Source organism: Scatophagus argus, chromosome 11 (assembly GCF_020382885.2).
Source record: "Scatophagus argus isolate fScaArg1 chromosome 11, fScaArg1.pri, whole genome shotgun sequence".
Classification (NCBI taxonomy): domain Eukaryota; kingdom Metazoa; phylum Chordata; class Actinopteri; family Scatophagidae; genus Scatophagus; species Scatophagus argus.
This window is the reverse complement of record NC_058503.1, coordinates 18,427,764-18,435,010: the sequence shown is the minus strand read 5'-3', so window position 1 is coordinate 18,435,010 and position 7,247 is coordinate 18,427,764. Positions and strand designations below refer to the sequence as shown.

Genomic DNA, 7,247 nt, shown 5'->3' with positions numbered 1-7,247 from the left:
GAGTCACCTAGCTCCAAAGCACAGGCCTTGAGTAGCCTCGAACACAAAGCATACATAGCCTCTTCTGTTCTCCACTTCTCTGAGCTGCTGTGAAGGTGGGTGTTACCCTCCCCAGAGGATGCCGGGGGTGATCAGTGGGAAAAGGGGATGGTTTCAGTGTTGGTCAGTGGAGGTGGATGGGTGGCAGCTGGACAGATTGCACTCAGCTCCTCCTGATCACCACTCTTGAAGGCTCGCTTCTTTTGGTTGAGGAAGTCCTTGATGTTGCTGGTAATGCAGGGTTTGTTGTTGGAGAAGCAGCATACAGTTCTGGTAGGGACCACAACATCCATGCAGAAGTTCATGTAGTCAGTTATGCAGCTGGTGACACCCTCAGTGTCCTCTCCATGTGAGTCCTTCAGCACTTTCGAGTCAGTAGACTGAAAACAGTCCCTCAGTGCCTCCTCTGCCTCAGGAGACCACTTCCTGAAAGAGCGTGTGGTGGTTAGTTCTCTCTGTACCTTGGGCTTGTAGTGAGGCCAGAGCAGGATGAGGTTGTGGTCTGATTTCCCCAGTGGTGGTAGAGTAATGGCAGCATATGCATCCCTTACATTTGCATACAGCAGGTCAATAGTCCTGTTTCCTCTGGTGGGACAGTCCACATACTGGAAGAAAGTAGACAGTGAAGAGTCCAGCATTACGTGATTGAAGTCCCCAGAGATAGGAGGCAGCTGTGGCCAAGAGGTTGGAGAAGCGGCTTGTGAGGGTCGCTGGTTCGATTCCCCCACCAGACGGACGGGAAAAATTTGGGTGTGGTGGAGTGATTAATGCGAAAAGAATGCTCCCACCTCCCATTAGCCGGCTGATGTGCCCTTGAGCAAGGCACTTAACCTCCACTTTGCTCCCCGGGCGCTTGATGCAGCCCACTGCTCCTTTGTGTTTCACTGCATGTAATTTGCCGGGTGTTGCATGTGTGTTCAACTAAGGATGGGTTAAATGCAGCAGACAAATTCAGTGTGTGTATGTAAAAATATATATACTGTCAATAAAGTGATTCTTAATTCTTAATTAAGGCTTCAGACAGGAGGCAGAGGAGGAGGTACAGCAGGAGCAGGGAATAAACATTTAAAAATAATAAATAAATAAGAACTTTACAAAACATTTTGTTAATTCTGATCATGCCTGCCATGACTGTAGAAACCCTGTATCCAGAGAATACATATGCTTACTCAGAAACAAGGGACATAGTGCAGATTTACTGCTGTTGCTATGACTCCTGAATTTTCTCCTGGAGATCAATGATGATTATATATGCAGTTGTAGGCCATAATATTTTGCCTCTGCAGAATCAAACACTGTTTTGTCTTTCTATACAGATTTTCTATCTGGAACCAGCAGCAAATAACCACTCAAACACTGCTCATTCATTTTTTCTGAAGGCAGCGGAAAAATATGGCTGGCCTTCCAGGTAAACAATGATATAAACTTGGGCTATTGTTTTCCATGCCCTAATTACTAGTAATGTCCGATTGAATATTTTGTTGTGATGAATATGACAGAACATTTTTTCCATGTATTTTCAAGGGTCAGGGTGATGAGGGTGTTGAAAATGTCTCAATTGCTGAAACCATGTTCACAGTTAAAGGCACTGGAAGAGGGAGCTTCATAGCTGGGCAGAGTGTACATAATCAGAGATTACAATAATAATTCACTGTATGTCAGTAGTAAGATGTAAACTGGGAAATTATTGTTGGAAAGTATTTTCAGTGAGACCATTTTTATTATTTTTCAGCTGAATAAATTCTGCTTCTGATCTAGAATCAAGCGCCTGTGGCGAGATGTCTGGACCAGCGTGACACACCTTTACTATGAAGCTCTTCACAGTCTTGAGGAAGATGGCCTGTTGCATCTGGCAGATGCTGTTCATCTGTTTTGTGCCCACTGTCTTCCTTCCGTGTCTGGCAGACGCCCTTCACACCGTCACAGAAGGCTGGGACAACCATACTTTAGGGACTGAAGGTGGACTCTCCCCAAACCAGCTCTGGGTTTTGGGTCACATGAAGATTTGCAGGTTTGTTGAAGCTCTTTGGTATTTTTGTCAAAATATTTCTAAATCATTAGCCTCATAGCTTAATTGCCTAAGTCATATTGTGATATCTATCTCATTCTACTCTCCTGACACTGCTGAATCACCGTGAACCATAATGTTAAAAATCTTAAAATATGACTTAGGCAGTTATATGAAGCTAACAAATACTGTTTCATACAAAATAATATTAAAAAGAATATCTTTTTTCTATCTTTTTCCAGAGCATGGAACTATTTGGAACTGACTGGGAGATGTTTGATGCTGTGCATGAGGAACCATATGGAGTTCAAGTCCAGGAAATTGAGTGCCCCCTGAATCCGTACATTCTGGAAAGTGTACAGTCCATGATAAATCCCTTGGCATCATTAGAATCATTTGGCTGATACATTTACATAACAAGGGTTCAATGTCTTGAAAGTCTAAGTGCAACACAAGAAATGCCTGAGATGTAACAAGACTTTAATATGAGACAGGAGTCGCAAACATTTTTATTGAAAAACATTTTGGACTTTCCCATGAAATTTCCATTACATTCATCAGAGTTAAATTTGTGAAAACCAAAAATTACCGTGGGTACCCTGAAGAGTAACATGGAGCAAAAACTAACTTTGGAGTAAACCATTATTAAAAGAAAAACAATTGTTTTCTAACAGTGAATACAAAAAAGTTGACTGAAACAGGAAGATGTCACAATATAACATCAACGTATAACAACAAAACATGATTACACATGTTGCAGTGACTTTGTTGTTTTCCTTTACACTGAGTGGTTAGACCCTGACAAAAGTTTGCTAGTGTCATGTTTCTGAATTCACTGTATGTTTTCAGGTGAGCTGAGGGGAATGTGACTGTACGACTGCAAGCACTTACAGTTGGAAAACAAACAGTGTGTTGTGTGTCACAATCATGGTGGAATTTCATATGTATGACAAAGTCCTTCTTTTCGCTTGGCAGAACAGGCTTGTGTCTTTGTCCAGTCATCCACTGCGTGATGCGTCCTACAGTCAAGCCTTCTGGGGTAACACTGTTGTTGCTGGGGCCCTTTTGTTCTTAATGAAGAGAATAACACAGTGTTAGTCTGAACTGAAAATAATACAGTTTGGTTTTCAAGTTGATAAATTCCCTTACGTAAACACAATATACACAAATCACATTGACCTTTTTCAGTATAAGAACATTTGATAAAGCAAAAACTACACAGAGACCCACCAACAAGAAGAAGGACATTAACAGGAAGAGGAAGGACATTGTTACTCCTTATGTGTCAGGAGTATCATAGAAATTATGCAGAATCTTTAATAACCATGACATACCGGTTCACTTCAAACCCATGACCATGCTTAGACAGAAACTGGTCCACCCTAAGGACAAAATTCCCAGGGACAAGCATGTTGCTTTGCTTTTGCTACTCTCCAGGACGACGTTTGCATCTGCCATTAAGAAGAAGGAATTCTTGCAAAAAACATTCATGCTTAATTAAAGGCAGTCTCAAACTAAGAATATACCTCATCATCTTCCCCTGGAACAAACAGTGGTAGGCAGAAGTCTTGATGGGTCTTCATGAGTTCGGGTAGGTCATACAGTTGCAGGACTTTGCTGGTCGAGCATCAGGATGACTCATGGTGGAGTGAAGTACAACAGATCTAAAGGACAACCAGGAGACTGAACTTTAGTGGTACACCTGTTACATGTACAGGAAAAAAGACAGAACTACTTGAAAAATATTTTTATTTGGTGACATGTAAAGAAGTTTAACGACACAGCTTTGCATGAAACCAATGTCATGTTACTTGTAATCTATGTTTTAGACACGGCCAAACAAGTACCCTAATTCAAGTCACAAATTCTTGTACAATACACCCTTGTCTTAATGAAAACCAACATACCTTATCATGCTGTCTCACGATTCCGGAGTATCCACAGGTCACAATATCATCAACCAGGTCACTGATGTTGTCATTATCAATGCTGTTAATCTGAGAACAGAGTAGGTGTCAGGTGAAATTAAGTTGCATTGTATCACAGTTCTCTACAGACAACAAACCCAAAAGGTAATTATGCAAACCATGTCACAATGAGGTTAATGCAATTACTGACTTTAATAAAAGTTTTATTTACCCTCTCAATAAGCTGTGACAGTTTGAAATCTGTTACATCACTGGCAGACGCTTGTATGGCGTCAGAGTCACCGGAGCAGATATCTGAAGCACCACTTGCGCATGAAGTTGGGGCGAGGTCCGCCTTGTGCCAGGCCAGCTGCCATGATCTCTCCTAACCAAAACAAAACAACACAGCATACAGGCTGCCTGAAAATATTTACAATGATATAAGACAGGTTTAAACAGTATTGCAATTAATATACTAAAAGAAAACACACAAGAGAAATTTCACTACACACCTGAAGTAGTTAGAGTCCAAACTGTTGAGACAATTAACAGGATTCTTCCCTTTCTTATCTGACCTCCAACAAAGAGTCTGTTTTCGATCTCTGCCAGCGTTTCTGCAAAACAGAAAAATAGAGGAAATTCAAAAGGTCTCATCTGTCTCTCTGTTTCTTTCCCAATTAGCATTTGAGCCCACTATGCCACCAGAGGCCCCCTGTTGACAGTGTCAAGTCAGTCTGATTTGATAAATATGGACAAACAGGAAGAGGATGTTGAATAAAATAATTAAAAAAAACTTTTAAGTTGCCCGCAAATCCCACAATGCATTGCGGTTTCACTACTCCGCTTTAGAGCTCCATAGCAAAACGTCCCAAGCGGATGCTGCGATGTGATTGGAGCAGAAGCAGCCGATCACACTTTTTCGCCATCCAAATTCTCTGATTGGTTGACCTTTGTGGCACATTTGTAAACGTGCAAAACTTGAGCGAGCGCGCAAGTGAAGTTGAGCGCGCGTAGCAGTCTGCCTGAGCGCGGAGGAAGACGCTGTGAGCGCGCGTAGCAGTCTGCCTGAGCGCGGAGGAAGACGCTGTGAGCGCGCGTAGCAGTCTGCCTGAGCGCGGAGGAAGACGCTGTGAGCGCGCGTAGCAGTCTGCCTGAGCGCGGAGGAAGACGCTGTGAGCGCGCGTGGCATGAATATAATTCCATAGAAGTAAACCAGGCTATAATCTCTTGTTTATGACAAAGATTACACAAATATATACATTGTAACACATTTCCATTACATTCATTCGAATGTATATGATATATAATGTTGTCCGCCGCTCCACGGATTAATTTCTCTCCGGCTTCTTTAAAAAAAGCTAATGTTGCATGGCCGAGAGGAGGCCTTGCGATGGACAGATTTACACGCTACATGACATAGTTTATAAAATTAGTATTTTGATCAACATTAGGTCTCAAATTAACTATTTGATATTTTGCAGGTCAGTGCTAATCAATTAGCACAAGCCAACTTCTTACGCTAGTAAGGTTATCACTAACTTAGCGTGGCCGGCCAGCATGTCGTTACCTTGCGAGCTAAAGCAGTAAGTCTGTAAGTCCAAGAACTGTATATTATTTTAAAACGGTACAATTTCATGAACTAAATACTTGATACACACGATATTGACTTTACCTGTGACGCTGACTCGCCCGGTTCACTGTCGTTAGCCATCTTTGGATTTGGAGCATGCGCAGTTGGGAAAATCGCGGTTCGATTACTTTCCCCTGTGACCTGCCTGTGACCCCAGTGACGTCATTTCAACGCTTTCCGACTCGAACCCACAAACCTGAATTCGTAGTCGTCGCAGTGAAGAGTTGTATTCACAAGACTTTGCGCTCACAGCTTTTAGATTTATTTTTAGATCTTTAACAATTGCTCAGACTCACGTATGTGACAGCAAAGTTTTGTGTGCAACACTTTTATTGACATACAAATGTTCAACATTACAAATACAAATGGTTACACACACATCTTTTTGATAGTTGTCTTACTCCCTATACACACACTCTAATGACTTTGGCTTCAGGAGTTCAGTATCCTGGCCAAGGCCACACATGACATGCAGACTGCAGGAGTCAGGGATCGAAGTACAGGCTTTCTGATTGGTGGTACCGTGTGATCAGTGTGACGTGTGTATGTCATACGTCCACTGTGTGTGTCTGTATGGTCATTACAAACTGAAACCATACAGTGCAAATTTTCCACACTATCAAATGTATGTATGGTTTTACACATGTAAATACCTGTATTTTTAGATTTTTAACACATGTAAATACCTGTATTTTTAGATTTTTAACACATGTAAATACCTGTATTTTTAGATTTTTAACACATGTAAATACCTGTATTTTTAGATTTTTAACACATGTAAATACCTGTATTTTTAGATTTTTTTAACACATGGAAAAACCTGTATTTTTAGATTTTTAACACATGTAAATACCTGTATTTTTAGATTTTTTTAACACATGTAAATACCTGTATTTTTAGATTTTTAACACATGTAAATACCAGTATTTTTAGATTTTTAACACATGTAAAAACCTGTAATTTTAAATTTTTAACACATGTAAATACCTGTATTTTTAGATTTTTAACACATGTAAATACCAGTATTTTTAGATTTTTAACACATGTAAATACCTGTATTTTTAGATTTTTAACACATGTAAATACCTGTATTTTTAGATTTTTAACACATGTAAATACCTGTATTTTTAGATTTTTTTAACACATGTGAAAACCTGTATTTTTAGATTTTTAACACATGTAAATACCTGTATTTTTAGATTTTTAACACATGTAAATACCTGTATTTTTAGATTTTTTTAACACATGTGAAAACCTGTATTTTTAGATTTTTAACACATGTAAATACCTGTATTTTTAGATTTTTTTAACACATGTGAAAACCTGTATTTTTAGATTTTTTTAACACATGTAAATACCTGTATTTTTAGATTTTTAACACATGTAAATACCTGTATTTTTAGATTTATACTTATCTTGTTTATCCTATTTTTAGGGGAATCTGAGGCCGCCAACAGCCGATGGCGTCAGTGAAGAAGCAGCCTACGTCTGTTCAGTGAGGCCAGTGGTTGTTAAAAGTTAGCAGCCAGTCAAATGTTAATAAACTCTGCTTAAATAGTGCTTGAAGCCAATCATGAAATAATGACGTTTAGGAAAACAACTACGAACATCTTCAGCCTTACATGGACCAACATACACACATAAACACACACACACACACACA

At 39.8% G+C, this 7,247-nt stretch overlaps 2 long non-coding RNA genes across 4 annotated transcripts; one reads left to right on the top strand and one right to left on the bottom strand.

Annotated features, from left to right (window-relative positions):
- Nucleotides 1-1,759: 1,759 nt before the first annotated feature.
- Nucleotides 1,760-2,696, top strand: LOC124067568. The gene is made up of 2 exons (XR_006844771.1): nt 1,760-2,050; nt 2,290-2,696. It is a non-coding gene; the product is annotated as an uncharacterized LOC124067568 (long non-coding RNA).
- On the bottom strand, nt 2,171-5,929 carry LOC124067567. 3 transcript variants are annotated; one of them, XR_006844770.1, is made up of 4 exons: nt 5,627-5,929; nt 4,187-4,568; nt 3,574-4,044; nt 2,171-3,117 (listed from the first exon to the last, which is right to left on the bottom strand). It is a non-coding gene; the product is annotated as an uncharacterized LOC124067567 (long non-coding RNA). The 3 variants fall into 3 exon arrangements; XR_006844769.1 differs by having other exon boundaries at nt 2,171-3,711; nt 3,955-4,044; nt 5,627-5,893; XR_006844768.1 differs by having other exon boundaries at nt 2,171-4,044; nt 5,627-5,886.
- Nucleotides 5,930-7,247: the final 1,318 nt, after the last annotated feature.